The sequence below is a fragment of the Pongo pygmaeus genome, chromosome 13 (assembly GCF_028885625.2).
Source record: "Pongo pygmaeus isolate AG05252 chromosome 13, NHGRI_mPonPyg2-v2.0_pri, whole genome shotgun sequence".
NCBI lineage: Eukaryota > Metazoa > Chordata > Mammalia > Primates > Hominidae > Pongo > Pongo pygmaeus.
This window is the reverse complement of record NC_072386.2, coordinates 48899682-48922035: the sequence shown is the minus strand read 5'-3', so window position 1 is coordinate 48922035 and position 22354 is coordinate 48899682. Positions and strand designations below refer to the sequence as shown.

General features: G+C 39.0%; 1 protein-coding gene and 1 long non-coding RNA gene across 6 annotated transcripts in view; one reads left to right on the top strand and one right to left on the bottom strand.

Moving 5' to 3' along the window:
- PTPRD (protein tyrosine phosphatase receptor type D) overlaps positions 1-22354 on the bottom strand; it is a 1191315-nt gene that overhangs the window by 538617 nt on the left and 630344 nt on the right. The window contains exon 1 of one of the 3 annotated variants that reach the window (XM_063649529.1): positions 11658-11791. The exons of 1 other annotated variant lie outside the window; for it this stretch is intronic. The gene's annotated coding sequence lies outside the window, so the exon portion shown is untranslated. Of the gene's footprint in view, positions 1-2024; positions 2423-11657; positions 11792-22354 lie in introns of those variants that run through there. One more of the 3 variants, XM_063649530.1, reaches the window with a different exon arrangement.
- LOC134737893 (uncharacterized) lies at positions 11760-15724 on the top strand. Of its 3 annotated transcripts, none has more exons than XR_010123297.1 (2): positions 11760-11907; positions 14786-15724. It is a non-coding gene; the product is annotated as an uncharacterized LOC134737893 (long non-coding RNA). The 3 variants fall into 3 exon arrangements; XR_010123299.1 differs by having other exon boundaries at positions 11760-11941; XR_010123298.1 differs by lacking the exon at positions 11760-11907 and adding an exon at positions 12008-12362.

The following is a 22354-nucleotide window of genomic DNA, read 5'->3' as shown; positions in this document are numbered from 1 at the left end:
AGGCAATTGCTTTTGGTTCAATAATGGCCATGTGTCAGAATTAAGTGCATCTGGGAATTGCTACCGCAGCCAGATGTAAAGGCAGATTTGTCTTGTCTAGTGGCATATGAGTAGATACACACACTCTACTGAGATTTGGCTTTGTCCTGGTTTGGTAAGGAACTAGGTAAATGGAACTCCACTCAAAATAATATAAAATTAAAATTAATTACAGAGGAGCAATAGACAATATTATCATAAACTGTAGAACCTAAACAGATGGGTTGTAAGATTTGGGCCATGAACTAATTCACCTCTGAGTTTTCTGAGCACACTAATTTGTTCACAGAATACTCAACAATAACATCCCAATATTACTATTACACCGAGCCAGGCCATGTAGTAGGAGCTGGAGATGTCGCCGAGAATAAGACATGGACATTGGCTTCCAGGTACTCCTAATAAAACAGAGTATAAATAAGCAATTACAATGCATTATGATAGACACTATACATAGAATTTATTCGGTATTCTTTTAGCGCCCAGAGAAAGGTACCTAGACTTGGGAGGAGGGAAATTTTCTAGGAAGAGTTGTCAGCTAAGCTATACCCTGAAGGAAGAAAAAAATCAGGCAAAAATGGAAGGGTTGGGGACATTCCAAATGGAAGGGAGAGAGCATGCTCAAAATTACAGTAGAGTCAACGTGGTACATCTGGGAAACAGCAAATACTTTAGTATGGCTCAAGTGTGCATGTGTTAGGGATGGAAGGAGTGGGGAAGAGAAAATGAATATGAGGATGGCAAGGTGGCAAGAGACAAAGCAGAGGAAAGGACATCAAAGGCCAGATGCCTTTTGGTAAGGAATATTTCAAGCTTTTTACAGAGAGGAACAGGGAGCCACTGAAATATTTGAAAGCAAGGAATGACTTGATCAGATTTGAGTTTCTTAAAGATCATGCTGGCTGCAGAGCAGAGAAACAACTACGATGAGGTCAAAACCAAACACAAGGAGACTGCAACCCAAGCATGAGAAGATGGGAGCCTTTCAACAGATGATACCTAATAACATGAGAAGACAGTGAATAATTTGGTGGAAAGGAAGTTAGTATCTATTTTGGTATCCTCGATATAATACAAGTGTAACTGAGAGAAAACAGATTTTGAATGATAAAATTCAAAATTGAAATTAATATTTTCCTAAAATTGTTTTTTTTTTTGGTACATATAAATCAAATTCAGGTCGAGTCTGTTAAATAGTAAAAGTCAGATTAAAATAAACTTAAGCAATCCTTTCTTAAATCAGTAACTGAATATACATAACAGTATTTATTAAACTTATCATTCTTAATTTATAAGTATTATTTTAAAATGTGTATTGATAACCTAACTATAAAAAAAAAAAACCCTTGCTACATATTACCTAAAAAAGTACACCATGCTTCATGCTTCTAGGAATTTATGTTTATAGATTAACTGGTAGTAAAACATATGGCTAAATAGGCCAGTGTATGCATTTGAGAAGCATTTTAGAAACCTGGGCAAAGAAGACTTAATTGTTCAGATATCATGAAAGCCATAAAAGACCAAATAATTTTCCATGTAACTTTATTTTATGTACCATATCTGATTTAAAACTTCAGGATGCCTTCTTGTCAGAGAAAAAATAATTTTCCAAATCATCAAACAAATATAAGATCCTGTATTTTATTATTTATAAAACCATAATCAGAAATAGTTCTCTGAAGACTTACAGAAAAGGAGAAGAGGCTAAACTATTATAAAATAGGTTAAATGGAAAAAATAATCAAATCATCCACCCTTATTGATAATGAAACTAATGGGTGAAGTGAAAACAAGAGTATTTTAGAAGACATTATAATTAACAAAAGTTTCTCAGATAAAATGGTATAGGGCAGGCTGCCAATAAGCAGAATGCATATATAACAGTCACTTGGCATAATTCCATTTCTTTGATGGGTGACTGCTCTTCAGATATTCCTGCTGGATCTATATTTCTCTTTATAAAAATGCTTCTGATTTCTTACCTGTTGGGCAGCTATGAAAATGGCAGCCTTTTTGATTTTAAGAACTATTCTTGGTGGAAATATTTCATTTAAACACTTCTGCTCGAGGACTGGCCCCAGAGCTCTGGCAGTTGTATTACTGGCTGAATAGCATAAAATTTTAGAGCTGGAGGCCATCTGCAGAAAAAAAAAGGTCATCGAATCAAAACCCCTTTGGTAAAAAAATGTTTTTTTCAATGCCTCCAGTCCCAAGCAGAGAAAAGAACAGAAGATACTCTTCAGAAATGGTAGAGAAACAACGTACTTATTAATGCTTAAGATTTTTCCTTTTTTTTTCTTTAGTTTTTTGCTTTTTGAGACAGAGTCTTGCTGTGTTATACAGACTAGAATGCAGTGGCACGATCCCAGCTCACTGCAGCCTTGATCTCCTGGACTTAAGTGATCCTCCCATCTCAGCTTCCCAAGTAGCTGAGACCACAAGTGCACACCACAACATCTGGCATTTTTTTTTTTTTTTTTTTTTTTGGTAGAGACAGGCTCTTGCTATGTTGCTCAGGCTGGTCTTAAACTCCTGGGCTCAAGTAATCCTCCTGTCTTGGCCTCCAAACATAGATTTTTCTTGAATTTGAGTCAAGAAAGCACCATGTCATTGGGTGTACTTGCCTGGACGATGTGAGATAAATATTTTTTTTAAATCATGTCATATACAAGAGTGAGGAGGTTAAGAGTGAGTGAAACAGATAAAAGTTGGGATGCTTGACTTAAAATCTTGACCCTATGTTCCATCTTTACTACTTTTATCTATGCAACTTTGGGCAAATTACTTAATCTCTCCATGGATCAACCCTCTTCTGTGAAATGATGATAATACAACCATCCGACTTACACAGAATGTTATTTTAGAGATTAAACACAATACTGAAGGTGAGGTACTGAGCAGAATGCCTGGCATATAATAAATGCTCAGTAAATTTTAGAAATAATCACTATTACAACTATTACATATCAACCACTACTGCTATAGCTATAAATTTGAGAAATTATAGCTATAGCTATAAATTTGAGAAAATTAATGAAATTTTTCCCCATAAAGGAATTTTAATTTTTACCTATCTCAGGGTCCTGAGCATTGTGAGAGGTTTCTAATGAATCATTATTCTTCACGTTTTACGGTTTCAATTCTACTCAACTCAAAAAAATTTTTTTTTTTTTTTTTTTTTGAGATGGAGTCACTCGCTCTGTCCCCCAGGCTGGAGTGCAGTGGTGCAATCTCAGCTCACTGCAAGCTCCGCCTCCCAGGTTCATGCCATTCTCCTGCCTCAGCCTCCCGAGTAGATGGGACTATAGGCAAGTGCCACCATGTCCAGATAACTTTTGTATTTTTAGCTGGGACTACAGGCGTCCACCACCACGCCCAGCTAATTTTTTGTATTTTTAGTGGAGACGGGGTTTCACCATGTTAACCAGGATGGTCTCGATCTCCTGACCTCGTGATCCACCGGCCTCGGCCTCCCAAAGTGCTGGGATTACAGGTGTGAGCCACCGCACCTGGTCCATAATTCTTGAGTTCAACTCAATTTAATGAAAAGGAACAGCACTTGAACTGAGCATTAGAAAATGAGAGAATAATAGGATATCAGTGGATACAAGTGAGGACAGCTTGTAAGAGAAAGGAGATTCCAGGAACAGTATTGGTAGAACCAAAGAGGTGCCCAAAAGCACAGCCTCCTCAATGACTGCAGGGAATGTGATACTGCACAAGGGCAGAGTATCACAGAGCTATGGTGAGGGAGAAGGCTGGACATGCAATTTGGGAGCAGACTGCAAAGGGCTCTGATGGCTGTGTTGAGTATTGAGCACTTGATCAAGTAGACTTGAGCAAGTTTGCCTTTCATAAAGCAAAAATTAGGAAGACTCAAAGAGGAGAAATGAGAAAACACAAAAACCACCTAAGAAGCTGCGTATGGAGTGCAGAACACATAGGAAAGGTAGAAATGGAAAGGAAATAAAGTGAAAAGATTACAGGAAGAGAATCTACAAAATTGCCTGAGGATAAGAATAAAAGGAAGAAAAGAGATAGGGAAGACACCAAGGTTTCTAATCAAGGGATAACTCAGATGAAGTATGAAGAAAAGCGAAATAGATATGGATGGAAGATAATATTTTGGGTTTACAAAATACAATGTTTGGGATACAGGAGAGCCTCCCATTTCCCAATCATGTAACAAGCAGATAGAAATGCAGGTCTGGAACTCCAGAGACAAGCGAGGAAATTTATTTTGAAGGTTATCTATGTAGAAATTATCGTTTCTATGAGAAGTGGATAGAGATATGGCAGGAGACAGTACAGACAGCCACCTGAAAGGGGATACAGATAAAATGAAAATAAAAGAGTTTAGAATGGAGATGGAGACATAGATGCCAAACATCAAATGGAGATAGAGTTCCATGTTGATGAAGAAAGTGTATGTCAAAGAAGTAACTTACAAAGAACAACTTCCATCCATGGCATATTTCCAATGGAAGATGCTTCCAATATTTTATTCCTCTAGAAAAACATAGTTGCCTCTTTTCTTCCCCTTCCCCGAGAAAAGCAAAAATGGTTACCTGGCCAGTAAGTAGATTTAGAATATTTAAGATACATCCAACAAACTACTCTTATTTCTAGCTAGCCAAATAATCTTGATAGATCTTTTTAAAATAAGACATAAATCAGTGTATCTACAAAATCATAATGAGATATTTCGACCAGAGAAGTCTGAATTGGTTTTTCTCTCAAAATTCTCTAATAATATTTCAGTTATGTTACCACTACAAGTAGTTGGAATATGTTTTCACAGGGAAGCCAGGATCTACTTGCGTAGTGAGAAATCATTAGAGCATATTCAAAATGTCCGTTTAGATGGGATGGGCCAGTAGGAAGGAAGACAGAGAAAATTTTTATTTTAAACATTGAAAACAAATGTCTTGTTGACCTATAAACAGACACTGGATCAGCATTTGATGTGTCTAGTCTAATTTCTCCCTGTAAAATTGTACTGGTGAATCTTAGGGAGACAGAAGGCAGTAAATTCCTTACCTCCATCAATACATTTGACCTCAGAGCAAACCCCACAACTGGCTACAGGCACCCACTATCCATCATTGCTCTTGAAACCTGATACTTCAGGGAAGGACAGCTGCACTGGGGAAAAGTCTAAGCAGCTTTCTAAGATGCACTACCATTAAAGAAAAAAAAAAAGGCACTTATTCTGCTTCAGTATTTTAATTAACTTTTGTTCTAAACATGTCTTCCCCCAAACTGAAACTCCAAATCAAATATCCTCAGGAATATATTAATAAAATTTAGACTTTAAAGAGAAATGTTCTCTTTGTGCATTCTAGGTAAAATTATTTCTAGCTTTTGCTTTAAAGGCTTTCTAAGATAAACAACATACTATGCCATGCTAATATGTACAGACTTTAATAAATGTGCTAAGCAGAAAAAGATAGTTCTAGCAACTACACTAATTATAGCAGTACACAGAGTGCCAACAGGATAAACGTACACAAAACATCCGTATCCAACAGATCTTAATTTTTAAGTCAAGTGGCAATAACTTTTAACAAATAGCTGAAGACAACAGAACTCTATCATAGGAACTACTGTTCTTGAATATGGTATGTTCATTATGTGACTTCTACATTCAAGAATTATCTAAAATACAAAATAAGATAAATTTGTATGCTCAAACTGGATATTCATTACATGTATGGTTATTCATTCCCTCCATTTTACAGATGATGAAACTAAGATTCTGAAATGTTTTATCATTTCCTCCGAGAGCTCACAGATAATAAGTGGCAGAACTGAGGCATAAATTTAGTTCTTCCTATAAGAAGAACTGAATGTTCTTTTCACTGTAGCCTAAAAAGAAAGGAACCTGGTCGAGATTTTGCAATTCTTTAGCATCATCTTAATATGTATTATATGTATGCATGGTTAAATGAGAATTAACAATAACTGATTTCCAGCCATTTATAAAATCATTACTAATACAACCCTTTTAAGTTAATAAATGAAATCCATCTACTGACGGTTTAAAAAAAAAAAAAGATGTCTCTTGTTACTTGTGATCCAATCATTACAGAGGATCATTTTATGTATTTGAAAGTACAATTTCTCCAAACCCCAAAGCAGTACTGAGAAATACTGTTTTCTAAATACAATTCCCAAATCTCAATTTAGTTAGCTACTGCTACATTAAAGAACATAGCTCAAGGGATGTTGTTAATAAAAAAAAAAAAGAAAAAGACCATTGAGAATTTATAAATTTAATCAATCTCACGCAACTGACAGAGTTACGAGAGTTAAATCTAGTAAATAGCCACGTGGCAAAGGTCACAATGCTCCTGACATTGTTATCTGAATGTCAAGGAAGAAGCAAACTTAGCCTTTCTGGTCAATGAATTCAGAGAACTAAGAGAAAGCCTTGACTCAGATGGCTGCTTTGGCTCTTACATTTTGTTGTAAATGCTGGAGGAGCCAAAGTGGGGACCTGCCACGTAAAAGCCAGCCATTTACAAAGGAAAGCAAGGCTTGCTTGTCGCAGGTGAAGAGGGAAGAACATAAGTTGTCTCAATACTACTTGCCTGCTGGTATACATGACCTACTAGCTTACAGACAGAATGAGCTGTCTTAGCTCTCCAAATTGTCATCTTTTTCATTTAGTTTACTCATCTATGACACATAGGGATTTGATTTGAAGGACAGCAGAGGTTAAAAAGCCATCAAAAAGCTCAGTTTTGCCGTCTCTCTCTTTTTTCTCCCTTTTGGTGATTTTCAAAATGTCATAGGCCAACTGAGTAGTATTAATATGGTCCTGTTAAATGTATTAGCATCAAACTAAAAATAATGAACAGGAAGATACAGAATTAATCATTTTGTGAGGGAGGAGGGAGGCACTGCAGGCATAGTTTTAGTCCATTTTTTCCCTGTGAGTTGCTTCGAGGAGCGTGGCAGTACACACGGATGTAATACATAAAGTACGTAATGTCTAAGTCTTAAAAATATTTTATAAGTAAAATGTTAAGAGAAAAAATGCAAACTGTTGATTTCTTGAAAGCAAATGGGTAATTTATTAAGAGAGAAACGAGAGACACAGGTCTTAAGTGTAATTTTTTGAACTATGTTTCGTAAGAATTCTATTTCATTAATTCTCTAGTCTAGCGCCATTGTGATGACATTATTATTTAGGTTACATTAGGTCAGAGACTGCTGTAACATATAAGCATTTGCTCTTTGACCTTCCTAAGACTTATGACGCAAAGAAAATGCTGAACTTTTACATCTGAGGCTATAATTTCACACAATGAACAATCAGGAAGCACAAGTCATATATTCTTTTAGCTATCTTTCTTAAGGGCTTAATTGTGGAGAGCTGAAATGCATTTTTATTTTTTTAAAAAAGGGAGAGAATTTGGACACTTTGTGGAAACAAATGTAAGCCAAGCATGACATTTTAATAAGTGTTACCAGCTACTAATTGGAAGCAAATGAGATTACCCATATAGAAAATGTATCCCAAACAAACCTATCCTTTGGTAGAAATGTCACTGTGCCATGAAATTACAGAAGCTTAAACAAGTGATGCTTGTTCGAATGAAATTTACTGACAAATCCCTTCTAAGCAATCTTCTTCCACATTATCAGATTTCTTCAGTTGATGTGTTATATAGGAATTCTCAATCTTGTAGTTCACAGAGAGAATAACTCTTCTCTTTGCTCTTTCTTGGCAAATCACTGATAATATAAAAAAGAATGTTTTAAAACACTGGTTTTGCTTGAGGCAGCAAGCTGCCTCTTTGCCATCACAAGTAAGTAGCTTTCCTAAAAGATATTTTCAAAGAAACTGATCAGTAGAAAGATGAAATAACAACAAAAAAAGGTAAGTAACTCCATAAAACCAAAAGAGATTCAGACTAAATTTGGTTTAAATCACATGTAACTGTTATCACTTTAAGAAAATAGGAAAAAGTAAAGCATTCTTTGAATACTCTGGGAAAACTGGACAATTATGTCTATATTTAGCACTTCATATATCTGGGCATGTAATACAAATCCTGTATATTTCGTGACGACTAAGTTGAGTACACTACATAAAACATAAAGTTCATTTTCGAGATTCCTAGAAACTTTTGAGAATTAAAAAGGTACCATGATTAAAGGTTATCTGCATAGATATTTTAAGTGTAAACCTAAGTCTGATGCTCCTAGGATCACAAGTTAGAGTACACGAGCACACACACACACTTACTCTTATACTACCCGCAAATACACAATGAAACTAAAGAAGGGTTGTTTTAAAATAAAAGGTAAACTAAGGAAGGATAGTTTTAAAATGAAGTCATCTTTGAAATATTCACCTTTCTTGAAATTACACTTTTCATATGTGATTGTGTTAATGAATTCTTATTTATGCATAGAATCCTTTTAAAAATAGAATTGTCCAATGGTTTGATAAATCAAGTTTGGTCTGAAGGAAATCTAATATGCAAATACAGTGTACTCTTTTACAAACAGTCACCCTTGTCAGTTTGAAAAATTGAAAATCAACCAAAGAACAGTTTAAGTATACTTGACCTTACTGCCTAATGTCTCTCAAGGTTGCCATGGCTGGTCGATTTCAAATCTGTGAAACTGACACTTAAAAATGTATAGTGCGTCTTCAGTCCAGGTCCCTCAAGTGCTAACTAAACTGTGGTCACAGCCTCAGATTTTCTTTCCATACAAACTTGTACAGCGCTTACAAAGCTAGTTTAATCACATCATCAATCTATGCCTATACTTCCCTTAAAGTAATTCTGCTTCATTTATCTTTTAACCCTACATTATGCAAATAACATCCTTATCAGTCCAATAAAGAAAAGTTATTAATGTTCCTTCTTGTTTATCTTTGCCATACACTGAGAACTGGAATCACATATGAATTTGCACCAATACCTTCTCTCTTTTCTATTTTTCACATTCTATATGAAAAATCATAGTGTCAGAGAAGCCCTAAATAAAATTCTTGAAATAGTCTTTAATCATTGTCTATAACTAGTATCAGAATATGAGTTAATGTATTAAAAAGGAAAAAACAAAAACTTGGGGGAATGCCTACTTGAATTTTTTTTTTTCTTAATGTCTCTCTAGGAAGGGTTTGCATATGCCATACCAGGATACCTCCTGGATATAAGAACAGTTATACAGGCCCCTAGTGGCTTAGCAAATAGCAGCAGATGAGGGGATTCCAATTCTTAGTTCCAGACTTTGAGATATTCTGGATTTAAATAAGTGTCAATCTTAAAAGGCAAATCAAATCACTGTATTTAATACTTTAAGCAGTTTTACATCTATGGTTATCTACTCTAACGCACATATATTAAAATAAATTGCTGCATTTCATTACTTGAGTAACTGCACAACTGCTCTGGCCCAAGAAGAATCTGCGTTATGTAACCTACACAATAAAATGTTTAATTCATCCACCTTTTCACATGTCATGCAAAAATAATATATTACTCAACTATATTAAAATATATTTGAGAGAGACACTGTTCCTCTTTGAATCTCATTCCTATTATATATTACTGAGGGCTATAAGAACAGATGATTTCTATGCAAAGTACTATTTAAAATAAGATACAGATAAAAATTGAATGCCACTTTTACAGGAGTAAAAATCTAAACGTATTTCCCAGTAACAGCCAGTGATACAACTCACACTGGAGTCCATCTATTTTAAAAGATCTACAATTAATAACACCCATTAATCCCCCATCCCCTTGCTGTCCTTCCTTCACAAAAGAAAATTCCAGGCAGGCACATTTACAGCTTTTAGCAATTTTTAACTGGACACAATCTGACAGCTGAATTCATGAAACTGACCAGCTTGTCAATTTCACACTTTGAAAGTACAATAATAGCTGATAGCATGAGGGTGAATTTAAGAAATCTGCCACAGAATTGCTAGCTCCATTGAAAAGCAAAGTACAGTACATAATTATGGAATGTGGGAGGTAGAGAAAATTTTATTGTCCATTTAGGATGTTTGTGTCCGTAAGTCAGACACGGAACACTGAAAATGTGTTCTCTTTTTGCTATAGTGTCTGTAGCATAAAACAGAATATATATTCAAAGTAAGTAAGATACTAAGCCTTTTACTGGGTATTATTATATTACATATACAACTTAACCTTAAGTTATTATCATCTACAGATCCCTTTACATCAGAATGTTTCAAGTTTTGGTATATCATCCTTGTTTTACTTAAGTTGAGTGGTTGGTGTGTGCACTTCGAAACAGAGAAAAAAATACTCAAAATGGTCAGAAGTATCTATGGTCGAACTAACTCCCCACAGATGTGCTACAGGATGGTTAGAAAAGAATACACCAAAGGATAAAGTCCACATTTGTAGCTCAGTAAATTTAACAGCAAATCTATTTCAAGTCATAAGCAGTTACTAGCCTCTGAGAGGTTCAAAATGTGTGACCTACACTGTTAAGTCACTGGCACTGTGTCTTTGAGCATGTAAATATATATATATAACTTTAAGAGGAAATACAAGGAGAACGATCCCTCAGGAATCTTCCTAGATACTGAAGGTGCAAACTGCAGATGAGGCTGGGGGACTACTCTAAGAATTTTAGAAAACAGAGGAGACATTTGGCAAGTAGCGTACTGGGAGGCGAACTGGAAACAATAAAAGTGAATTGTGATAGTCCTGGTTTTGGAGAATGGAGCTACACTATCTGGAATCCTGGAACACCCAATTAATGAAAGCCAAGCTCACACTTGGTGTTCAAGATTTTTTTAAGCATAAGACTTAAAAACTGACTTCACTTGCTAGTGCTTTTAAATGAAAACGTCCAGAGAAGCAATGCAAGTCTTCTACACACCTACATAAAAGCTACAATAAATCTATGGGAAAGCAAAGAATCTTTGGTTTGTTCATGGCTTTCTTTTTAAATTGTTTCCTACAACTTTGACTCTTCATTATAAATGATGCGTTCCCTTCCCTACGGAATGAATGTGTGTGTTAAGTACACCAGATTCCCGCAGCTGAACTACGAGCTTTGATTCTGCCACCGAAAGGTCTCCCAAACAATCCCCCTCCTCTATGGCAGCTGCGTAGACTTTGATTCCTGCTATTTCTCCTTCTCCCCACTAGTTCAGAGGAAAGAAAGAAAAAGAAATCGCCCCCTCACCGTAATCAGCCCTCCTTAAAACAGTAATCCCTGCCTTTTAAAAAGGCGGTGGCAGGATCCCTGGGTAAGGGTGGATTGCCCCACCGCTCCACCATTTCCCCCCAATACTACGCCCACCCTAGGAGGAGAGAGCGGGGGTCGCACAAATACACATACCCGGACACCCCCATTCTCTAGAGTCGCCTCTCTCCCGGGTCTGAGGTTTCAGGCGAGAAGTGAACCCTGCAAGAGAGGACCTCTGCCCGAGGCGGTTCAGAGGAGCAAACTGTGCGCTCCTGTGCCCGGGCGCCGGGCTCGCGGAAACCGGAGCGTGTCGCTCTGGCCCGGGAGGCGCCGGCAGCCGGAGCCGGGCGCAGGGCGATTCCGGGGCAGCAAGAGGGGAAGACACAGCGGGGCGGATGGGGTCAGTTCCAGGGACTTACCTGGTCATGTTGGCCCCGGGCAGCCGCCGCCACCGCCTCCAGCGCCGCCACCAGCACTTTCCTCCAGCGCCTTCGCGCCCCGCCACGGCCGCGCAGCCGGCGCCGGCCCGCGCCGCCGCCTCCGGGCGGCCAATTTAATCCCGCGGAGCAGCGGCCGCCGCCGCCGCGGAAGCCCCCCTGGTCGCCGCCGCCGCCCGGCCCTCGTGCGGCCAGCCCAGTCCAGAGCGAGGAAGTGGAAGAGAGTCAGCGAGTGAGTCCAAAAACCCGAAATCCAGCATCCAAGGGTGCGCGTCCCCCCGCCCTCCCTCCACCCCTACCCCCTTTTCCTCCTCCTCCGCCTCCTCCTCCTCTTCCCGGGCCGTCCTCTTGGCCCTTCTGAGCTCGCGGCTTCCGCGGCGGTTTCTCCTCCTCCCGCTCCTCCTGTTCGCCCTGCGCCCGCTTCTCTCGCTGCCGCCGCCGCCGCTGTTTGTCTCCTCTCCCTCCTCCTCCTCCTCTTCCTCCTCCTCCCGCTCCTCGATGCTCCGCCGCTCGCGGCTGGGGGGTCCGGGGCCGCGTCTCCTCTCCTCCCTCCGCCTCTCCTGTTTCCTCCTTCCTGCTGCCTCTTCTTTTAAAGCGGATTCTTTGGCCACAAATAGCAACTCGGCTGCCCCCCTCGGTGCCTCCCTCCCCTTCTCTTCTTCCCCCCAAAAGTGAAGCGCACGCGAGGTAACCAGAAACTGAGGCTCGTGGTGGGAGAGGGGTGCGAGGCGACGCCTGGGAAAGGGCCCGAGCAGAGTCAAGGGCCGGGAGGTGGGGTGGCCAGTCCAGCCCAGTCTTTGGACCTGGCGTGAACCTGGTAGTTACGGCTGCAGACGAGGTGGTTTGGGGAGGGGGGGAAATTAAACGAAAAAGCCCAGGAAAGTAATTGGAAAGGCTTCTCTCTTTGTTTCCTTGTCTGGGTGATTTCTAAAATCCTCGTAACGTGCTGGGGATCCCACGGAATTGCTGTGCTCTAGCGCTGGGGGATTGTGTGTGCGCGTTGCCTGCGCGTGAGTGTGAGTGTGGGTGCCCCCGGACGCGGGGAGAGCTGGGCCCGCTGCGCCCGCTGGCGAATCCCTGAATCTGGACCACTGACCCACTGAAAGGGCCAGAGAGCTGGATAAAGGAGGGGCAGGCAGGAGTGGTGGGTGAAGGAGGCAACACACACACACACACACACACACACACACACCAGAGGAGGGGGCGGGGTGACGTCACTCCCCAGCATCCATCCACCAGGCCAGAAAAGACCCTCTCCAACAGATTCACTCATCTCCTAAGAGATGCACACCCGGGCGCTTCCTGCTCTGCGTCCCAGCGCAAAGGAGGAAAAAATGCTGGTCGCGCCCTATTGACAGCAGTGATAATAATATAGGGAGCGTGCTTTCATGAGACACAGTTTGTGTCCGCCCCAGTTCACCTTGGCAGCTTCTTTCGGGGATGCTTGTAGGATCCACTTTGAAGGCAACGAGGAAGACTGGGAAGTACTGAACCAAAATCTTAGTGTGATAACTTGTTTTGCTTTCATGCCACTTGCTTTTATGATGTTGGAAATGCAGTGCTCCTCAGCTTCTCTGAAGGACACTATAACACCCTCTTCCCTAGACAAGCACCCAGTTGTTGGGCTATGCACTCTTCATCCACACAACCCAAGGTGACTAAGGTGTACTGTGTGTACTGTTAGCTAAGAGATGGATTTTAATTTTCTTCACTACTCATAGGATCTCCAGCATGTGGAAAAAGTCAGCAGCTGGAAGCCACCATTGGCAGTTGGCCCATCAAAATTTATTAGAAACTTGGTCAGAAAGGTTAAATAAAGTAAACCTAGAGCTCACCAGCCACCTCCATTGCTCATTCTGTGTTCAGGCCAGCACATACACACAATACTTATCCCTGCAGACTTCCAGGCTGTCTTTGAAAGAGCGAAGGTAAACAGACCCCCTTAGATTTGACTTAATGATCCAGCATGCTGACCGTTGTCTCAAGCTGCCCATTTACTTCCACCATCTGCATGCTGTGCTCCTGAAAACCACCGAAGGATTGGTCAGTAATCCTCTGCCCCCTATATACTCCAAAAATAAGTCACATATTTTTTAAAGGAATCTCTCTAAACAAAGTTTAGTTTTCCAGCAATTTGGGGGTGGGGGAGGAGCATCCCTGCATGATTGTCTCTTGGCTTTTTGGTTTTGCTTTTTTATGGTTAGGGTCATAGTGAAAATCAGGAAGAAATCAATTCCTGTGCAAGCCTCCAAGCTAGGTTTACCCTCCAATCATTCTGATTTCACAGGAGCTGAAAAGCTGTGCAGGGATGATGGACACTTGCCCCCTGTGACCTAAGGATGGATCCAGAAATCTCAGCCTCCCCATAGGTGATTCCACCCAAGATGTAAACTCCTACTTGGCTTTGTCATTGCCACATGTGCCCCCATAAACTGGCAATCCTACTTTCCTCATCCAAAGTTGCATGTTAGAGAAACAGAAAGTTTTAAAACCCCTAATATTCCTTTGCTGTTACTTTTGTGGGAAAGAAGTGTATCCTTCTGCCTGCAGATCTGACCTCATTTAAGAAGAACCCAGCTGGTAAATCTGACTGCTATCTGGGAACATAGTTGAGGAAATATCATCTTACACCACTGGTAGCGATTTAAGCTAGCAAGTAGAAAAGGGACCCAGAAATCAGGGGATACAGAGGACGGTACAAGTAAATGGCATAAGCCCAACTTTTCTGACACTATGAAGTCCTAGATGTTCTTGTCTCTACTACAACCAAACATCTTAGAGAAAGAAGTAGGGATGGGTTAAGGTGACTGGAGAGTCTGAGTTATTATTATACGAATGAGACTGAGAATTATTCAGGGTGATGCTGCTGAAAAACGGGAGATACAGCAAATAGAGAAGACAAAGTTTCTCTGCACATCTGAGTAGTAATGGAAGTGAGACTGCAGCCTGCTACACTCATGTTAATATATTCAGAGCAGATTTGCAACAAAAGAGTGTCCTAATGCTGCAGCATCTAGTAAACTTCTGGACTGGTTCACCATTTGGAACTTTTAAGTCAAAGAATATCAGAAGCAGGCTAATCTTTTGTTGAAATTACCTCGTTTTTACAGGTAAAGAAACGAAGACCCTGAGAATTTAAAATCATCCAACTATTTGGTGCCAGAAGCAGGACAAGAACTCAGACATCATGATCCAGTGCCCTCCGTCCCACCAACTATTCATCATCACCTCCACATTCTGGATCAAAGAAGCCAGTTTTCCAACTTATCAGTGAGCAATACATATAGAATATTTTAAAAACTCCAAATACTTTTATGAAGGAAAAATGAAGCAATAGGACAAGACATTTTCTTCGTTTCCTTCCAGCTCTAACATTCTGTGATAAATAGCACACAGGAGCTTTGCTATAGCACAACCCCCTCTAGTGCATAATTCAGCATACGATGAGTATGAGTCTGTTTTGGACCCCATCCAAAGGAGTTAGTTCCTAGAAGTACTTGGAAGATTTATTCTCATTTATCATGAGGCATCCTAACAGGAGACTAAAAATAATCACGATGACAATAATAGTAATCAGTTGTTAAACTTGCATTATGTACTAAGCATCATGCTAAGCATGTTGAAGTTCACCCGTTTTTGAAAAGGCACATCATGACCTTACGTGGGTTGCGAATCTAGTGGGTCATAAACAATTTCTGAAATGAAAGAAAAGTAGGAAAAAACACAGAGTACATTATACATACTAAGTTGTTTTTTTGTTTGTTTGTTTTTTTGCAAAACTTCCTTTTTGATCATGTGGCTAGTGATTAAAATTTTGGAAGCACTGCCTCGTTTCCAATCTTAACTGCCTTGGTAGTTAAGTATTATTAGCCCCATTATATAAGTGAGGAAACAGGACGAGAGAGGATAAGTAATTTGGCCAAGCTGACATAGTGAGTGGCCGAGCTAGAATTTTGAACCTAGATCTGTTTGACTTCAAATCTGATATTTTCACTTCTATAGTGATGATAAATTATTGACCAAGGTATGGAATAAATTGTTGCTAATCATATTTTCTTTGTGAGGACTGACTTGGGTTTTTATTAAATCCAGCTAAATGGAGAAACACAGCATAGATTCAAGTGACATGTTCAGAAGATAGTGAGGAATTTCATAAAACACTAAAACTAATATCTGAGACCTTTTCCTATAGGTGTTAGCTTATGTCTAATACATTTCATTAACTTACTGCTAAATACATAAATGAAACAATAATTAATAGTTTCAGCCCTCAGATAACTTAAATATTCACTTCTACATGTGTTTCTATTTTTATTTCAGAGAGTATTTTTCAAATTTAAGGTATACAGCATTTCTCAGTAGCTTGCTCTGGCCAAACACAGAACTAGCACATAAGAAAGATAAAAGGCCAGGCACTGTGGCTCACACCTGTAATCCCAGCACTTTTGGAGGCCAAGGCAGGCGGATCACCTGAGGTCAGGAGTTTGAGATCAGCCTGGCCAACATGGTGAAACCCGTCTCTACTAAAAATACAAAAATTATCTGGGCGTGGTGGCACGTGTCTGTAATCCCGGCTACTCGGGAGGCTGAGGCAGGAGAATTGCTTGAACCCAGGAGGTGGAGGTTGAAGTGAGCTGAGATCACACTATTGCACTCCAGCCTGGGCAACAGAGCCAGACTCTGTCTCAAAAATAAATTAAAAAGCAGCCAGACAACCCTATCATTCAAATTCAATTGTAAAGAAGAAAAGAAGATAATAATTAAGGTGCCATGCTAAATTTTTTGACCCATGTAGTTCTATGGATTCTACCAGTAACATTGCATGCTTAGGTGTCATTACTCCCATTCTGCAGATTTGAAAGCTCAGACTCAGAACTAATTGATGATTGAAATCACCTGTTCTGATTCCACTACCCAAAGATTCTTTACAAACAAGTGGGCTTCCAGTAGACAAGGAGGCAGCTAGAGATTTTGAGACATGTCGTGCCGTCATTTATGCTTTCTTTTTCCATGTGAAAAAAAATACACTTTCCTTTTCTTCAAGGCAGCATCTCTTGTTGCTGTTAGGCAGCACTGTCCTCTTTAAGAAAAGAAATCCACATCTTTCACAAAGAAAGGCCTAGAAAAGCCAGACCTTCTCCACTGACTGATCTGTTCAGCTGCTGCATTTCACCCTCACCTGCAGTGTGTAGAGGACGTTATGGTACGATGCTATTTTCTATTGGCTCTGCTACTGGATATTACAGCATGCGACTGTGACAAATGGATATTCCCATTAAATTCTTTAGTAGACTGGGGCATTCCATTAACCATTGGCATTGTCCCAACCCAAGTGAAACACTGGGTCATTTTTTTCTTGTGAGCAAGAAGTGAAGGGAGAAAACAAAGGATATACTCTAATTACCTTTCCTTTTTTTTTTTGTTGCATACATTATGATAGCCGTATATTACACTTATTTATAATTAATATATGACAAGCTGTCAGCTAAAATTTAACAGGTGATTTGTCAAGAAGCCCCATTAATGCATACATTAAGCAGTGGATTTCAGTGTTTCCTAACAATAAAATTGTGTATTGGTTTTGTTTTTTCATTCTATTTAGTATAAACATTTAGAGGCCACCTATCTTTACATTTTGCAGCATTTTTAAAAAATAAAACTATTGCTAACCTAAATGGGTGCATTGTTAGTTATATGAGGTCTAAACACATTTTTGTCACCGTTATTAACTTCTAAATTTGTTTCACTGAGGAAACAAATTGCCTAGTGTTTATTTTAAAGTTTTAACTTTTATGGGTCTTGATACATTTTTTAAATTATATCTTCAGCAGGAAAGGCAGAGCTGATTAGGGAGGAAAGCAACTGCAGTTACTTATGTTCCATTTACTATTTGTATCTTAGGTAAGAAAATTCTGAAGTGAAGGAATATTTTAAAATACAGAAAAAGATTAAGAAGTCACCAGAAAGCTAGTAATTAATCACTGAATAAAGGAACACTCTACAGAGACCAAAAACTGATGAAGCAGGCTCCATCCTGCTGAATGGCGCAAGAATGGGAAACACAATGGAAATGAATCACAGATAGTTGTGAGGAGGGGTGACAGGATTCTTTGAAAGAAGGAAAACTCTGTTTCTCTGTCTGTAGGATGTCAAATCATGGGACATAACCTGAAAAGGAAGTTAAATTTTCAACTTCAATATTATTATTTCCATGGTCAACCAAAATTTGTACTGTTTAATAGAAAGATACAAAAGTACTGCAGCATTTGTTTAAAATTTCATTTGCACAAGCCTGACTCTTATCTCTCAAGACTCGGACGTGCTTCAGGCTGTTAATGACTCACAATCCACTACTCTAGAGGGTGCTGAATCTCCTTAATGAAAGAATGTGCTTTAAGATTCAATGGTTAGGAAGAGAGAAATAAACGGGAGTAAAACACGAAGCGCAGCAGTTTTTCAAAGCTAGTAAGACTTCTGCGTCCACCAACCAACTTTAGCTCTCACATTTTTAGAAAGAAAGCAGTAACACAGAACCATGAAATTATTTTTAAAGGTTCTTTCTAACAGGGTTTCAGAGGATGGTTTCCAAAAACTCACTCAGAAGTGAAATACCACACGTTGATTTTCATGTTGCAGGGAGCACATTCCTATGCAGTTCAGGGAGTATAAATGACCAGTGGCAAGTTGGTCATTGTATCCTGGGCCAGGATCTCACTGTCTCCAGATCTCGCTTTGTTTCCCATATGCAGCAGAGTCCTCATGAGTAACTGGGGGTGTTTCCTTGTGCATTCAGTAACAGTTTTCAAAACAGTGAATATAGCAAGGCATCAAGACTACTATATTTCAGCCACTTTTCTAATGTTTTCTCTTTGTCTTATACTTCTGTTCTTGTCTTACACTTGTATTAAAAACACAATAAAGAAAACAGCTTTGTACAAGCTAGTATTTTGGCTATAATTATACTTTTCTCTGTCTTCTCAATGAATAAGAAAATTTGGGGCCAGGTATCTGCACAAAGCATGATAGAAATAGGATAAAATAGCACATCATCTAGCATGTAGCCTACATTTATGTAAATCTGGTTGATGTAAAGTCTGTTCTGTTATCACTTTTTAAAAATAAATCTATAATTCTATCTTTCTTATCTTTAATCATAATACAAACCATCCAGGGACAGTCCAAATTTTTCAGAAAGAACAAATTTTTCAGTACAGGAGGCGGCATTTGCCAGTACAACAAGAAACCAGAAAACAAGAATCTGTGTTGGATCATTTAATTTCTACTTGGTGTACATACTCAATGTAATGTTTTCACAGTCGTTTGAGAGCAGGATTCATGTCTGATTGGAACCCAGAGCTCCTATCATAGGGCTTTAAGCACAATAGGCACTTCATAAATATTTCAGAAAGTAAAGGAAGGGAAGGATAGAAATAGGAAGAGAGAAATAGGAAATGAACTAGTTGTCAGGTGCACATCTTACATGATATATCACTGTCTTTATAAAGCCTCCTGTATAGTCCACTAAATACAATGAATTTCCCCTGCTCCTGGGCTCTCATTCTTTTCCTTTTCTTCTTTTATCCTGTCTCACTGTATTTTTATTGTGTATAATTTCACCCTATTAAATTGTGAGTGTCTTCACACTCTTCTCATCACCAGCAAGCCCAGAACCTGCACTATAAGCAGATCTCAAAAAATGTCTGCTGCAAAATATGATAGCATGTGCTTAGATACCACTGTGGCCTGGTTAGATGTCATGTTAATATTGCCTCTTATTGAGACTGTGCTGAAAGGTACAACGACCTAGAGTTTGGTCAGAGTTAGGCCTCACTAATCACAACACACACCAAAATGTCCCAGACAAAGAATAATAATAGAGTCTAACAGGAGTGGATGGATTCGTAGTTCCACAGAACTTTTGATGAGAATGATTATAAAGTTTCATGCTTTCCTACAAGAAGTCAAAATAATTTGATCAGTTCAGTGGACAAAAAATCCTTTATACTTCTAACTGGTGTTGACATTTTCATTTTTAACTTGGTATATTCTTAAATGAACAGAGCATTCATTTGCCTGTAAACATTATTTCCTATAGGAACATATATTACTGGAAGTCATCCTGATTTTCAAAACTCATTGGCCACATCTCCAAAATTACTAGTAACACTGAACAAGTCTTGGAGAGATTTAAAAGGCAAACCAAAACTATTCTTTCCCAACTGTGTGATTACTTTACATAGTCTATTCATGTTAGTGCTTGTTTTATAAATGTAGAAGCACCATTCCTGCTTGGTTATTTATTTGTGTTCAGTTCTTTAAGATCATGTTTTCTTTCCTTTTCTTACCACCAAAAGCCCATCTTTCTAACACAAATATCTCTACTATTCTCTGGACTAATACAATAATAATCTTTTGCATATTCTTCTGCTCCCATTGTTTTCCTGATTGGCCCCAAACTATGCCCCAACATGCTCCCCAATTAACCTTAATAAAACACAAGTTGATTATGTAACTCCCATGCTAAAAAAAACCTCAGTGGTTCATGATTAAGTACATACTTTATAACTAAGTGCAAATGTTCTACCAGCATTCGAGATCTACCACAAATGGAATGCTGCCTGAGCCCATTTTTCCATTCTAATCTTTACCTCTTTTCTACCAATAGCCTAAATTCCAGCATTGTCTGGATAAAACTATCCATATTTCTTACTCAGCCAGAAAGTTTTCTTATGATCACCCACATGTTGAATACTTATCTATCCCTTAAGAATCATCTCATCAAGTCAGTTTTTTTTTCCTGATTCCTCTACCACATATGAATGCTACTTCCATTAGAATATCTGATTCTTTGACTCTCTCTTGTACTGAATATTCTACTGAAATTGGGTAAAAGATAATAGAAAGCACTAACCTCCAAGATATATTTAATGACTAGTTCAGTCCATTAATTGGAGTGGCAAAATGTTATAAGCGGGGAGTAGATGGAGTTAGTGAGAATTTATGCAAACTTATGTTTAATCACATATTGAAAGCCCTCTTTATTTAATCACATCTTGCAAGTTCTTGTGTCAGATAATTGTGTTTGGGAAGGGAACAAAAAAATTCCAAAGATTCTGAGTTAAGACCAATATGAAGAACAACAGATGACGGACACTTTTAGTATCTCTCCTTCCCTCCCTCCCTTCTTCTCTTTCTTCCTTCTTTCTTCCTTCTCTCCTTTTCTCCCTTTCTTTCCTTCTCTCAGCTTTGTTCATTATCCATGCAAGGAGATGAAATGACCTTGACTATTAAGTCTTTGTCCTGGAGAAGCACAAAAGCAAATCAAGTGAGGCAGATGTTCTGCTCTGCCCTCCCCATTGGCAAAGACACAAGGGTCCAGCAGTCTAGAAGCAGACTGTTCTGAAAAGAACAGTTGGCACTCATGCTTTTTACTTTTCCTTCCTCAGAGAGACCTCCTGCTACGTGAGTCCCAGGCTCTAAAAAATATCCTACCTTAAATCAAGGGGAGGTAAGAAGGAACAGGACAACTCTTTTATTTTTTCTTTTCTTTTTAAATCCTTGCACCCGCCGTTCCCTTAAAAAACAGGTTGTGTTCTAAGACGATGGATATCAAAACTGCTCAGTTTTCAGATATGTGCTGGGTAGTGATGAGAAATTAGTGCAAATGCTGAAAGCAATAATATTTCATCTGTGATTCAATCTTACCTGTGCCATTCATAGCACACCTGCCTTTTATTAAAGTTATATTTATACTTGTTTTTCTCTTTTCCTTTCTATGCTTCTGCCATAGGCCAACCTTGTAAAATCTTTATGGAAAACACTAGGCCCTAATCTTCTGTGTATCCCTTGTATGATAGGACACCTGCAGAATGTCCTATCATAAGAGTGTATAATAGAACCCTGTATAGTTGAATTTTTCTAGATTACATTGTTGTTGTTGTTGTTGAACTTAATGAAAACTTTATAGGGTGCAAGCACTTCCCATTTTTTCCAGTTTAATATATTCTATCATATTGTCTCCAGGGAGCATACTTGTATTTATCAGATCAGGAGTCCAAATGTTTGGACTTGCAAACCCATAGAATGATGGTTCACCACCCTGGTTGTGCATTAGAATCTGTACCAACTTTTAAAACATATGTGCCCAGCCCACACATACTAGCTGAACTGGATTCTCTGGGAGTGAAGCTCTAGTATCTATATTTTAATTCATTTATTTGTTTATATTTTGAGACAGAGTCTCCTCTGTAGCCTAGACTGGAGTACAGTGGCACGATCTCAGCTACTGCAACCTCTGCCTCCCAGGTTCAAGCGATTCTCGTGCCTCAGCCTCCCGAGTAGCTGGGATTAGGGGCATGTACCACCACACCTAACTAATTTTTTTTTTTGTATTTTTAGTAGAGAAGGGGGTTTCACTATGTTGGTCAGGCTGGTCTCGAAATCCTGGCCTCGAGTGATCCACTAGCTTTGGCCTCCCAAAGTGCTGGGATTACAGGCATGAGCCACTGTGCCCAGCCTAGCATCTATATTTTAAAAATCTTCCCAGTGATTCAAATGTTTAGCCAAAGTTGGAGCAACTTTGCTTTGTAGCTCTAAAGAGCACAATTTGAAAATCACTAAACTAGATTATCTTTAAAGTTGTTTCTTTTTTTTCTCCCAGCTCTAGGTTTCTTTGTGAA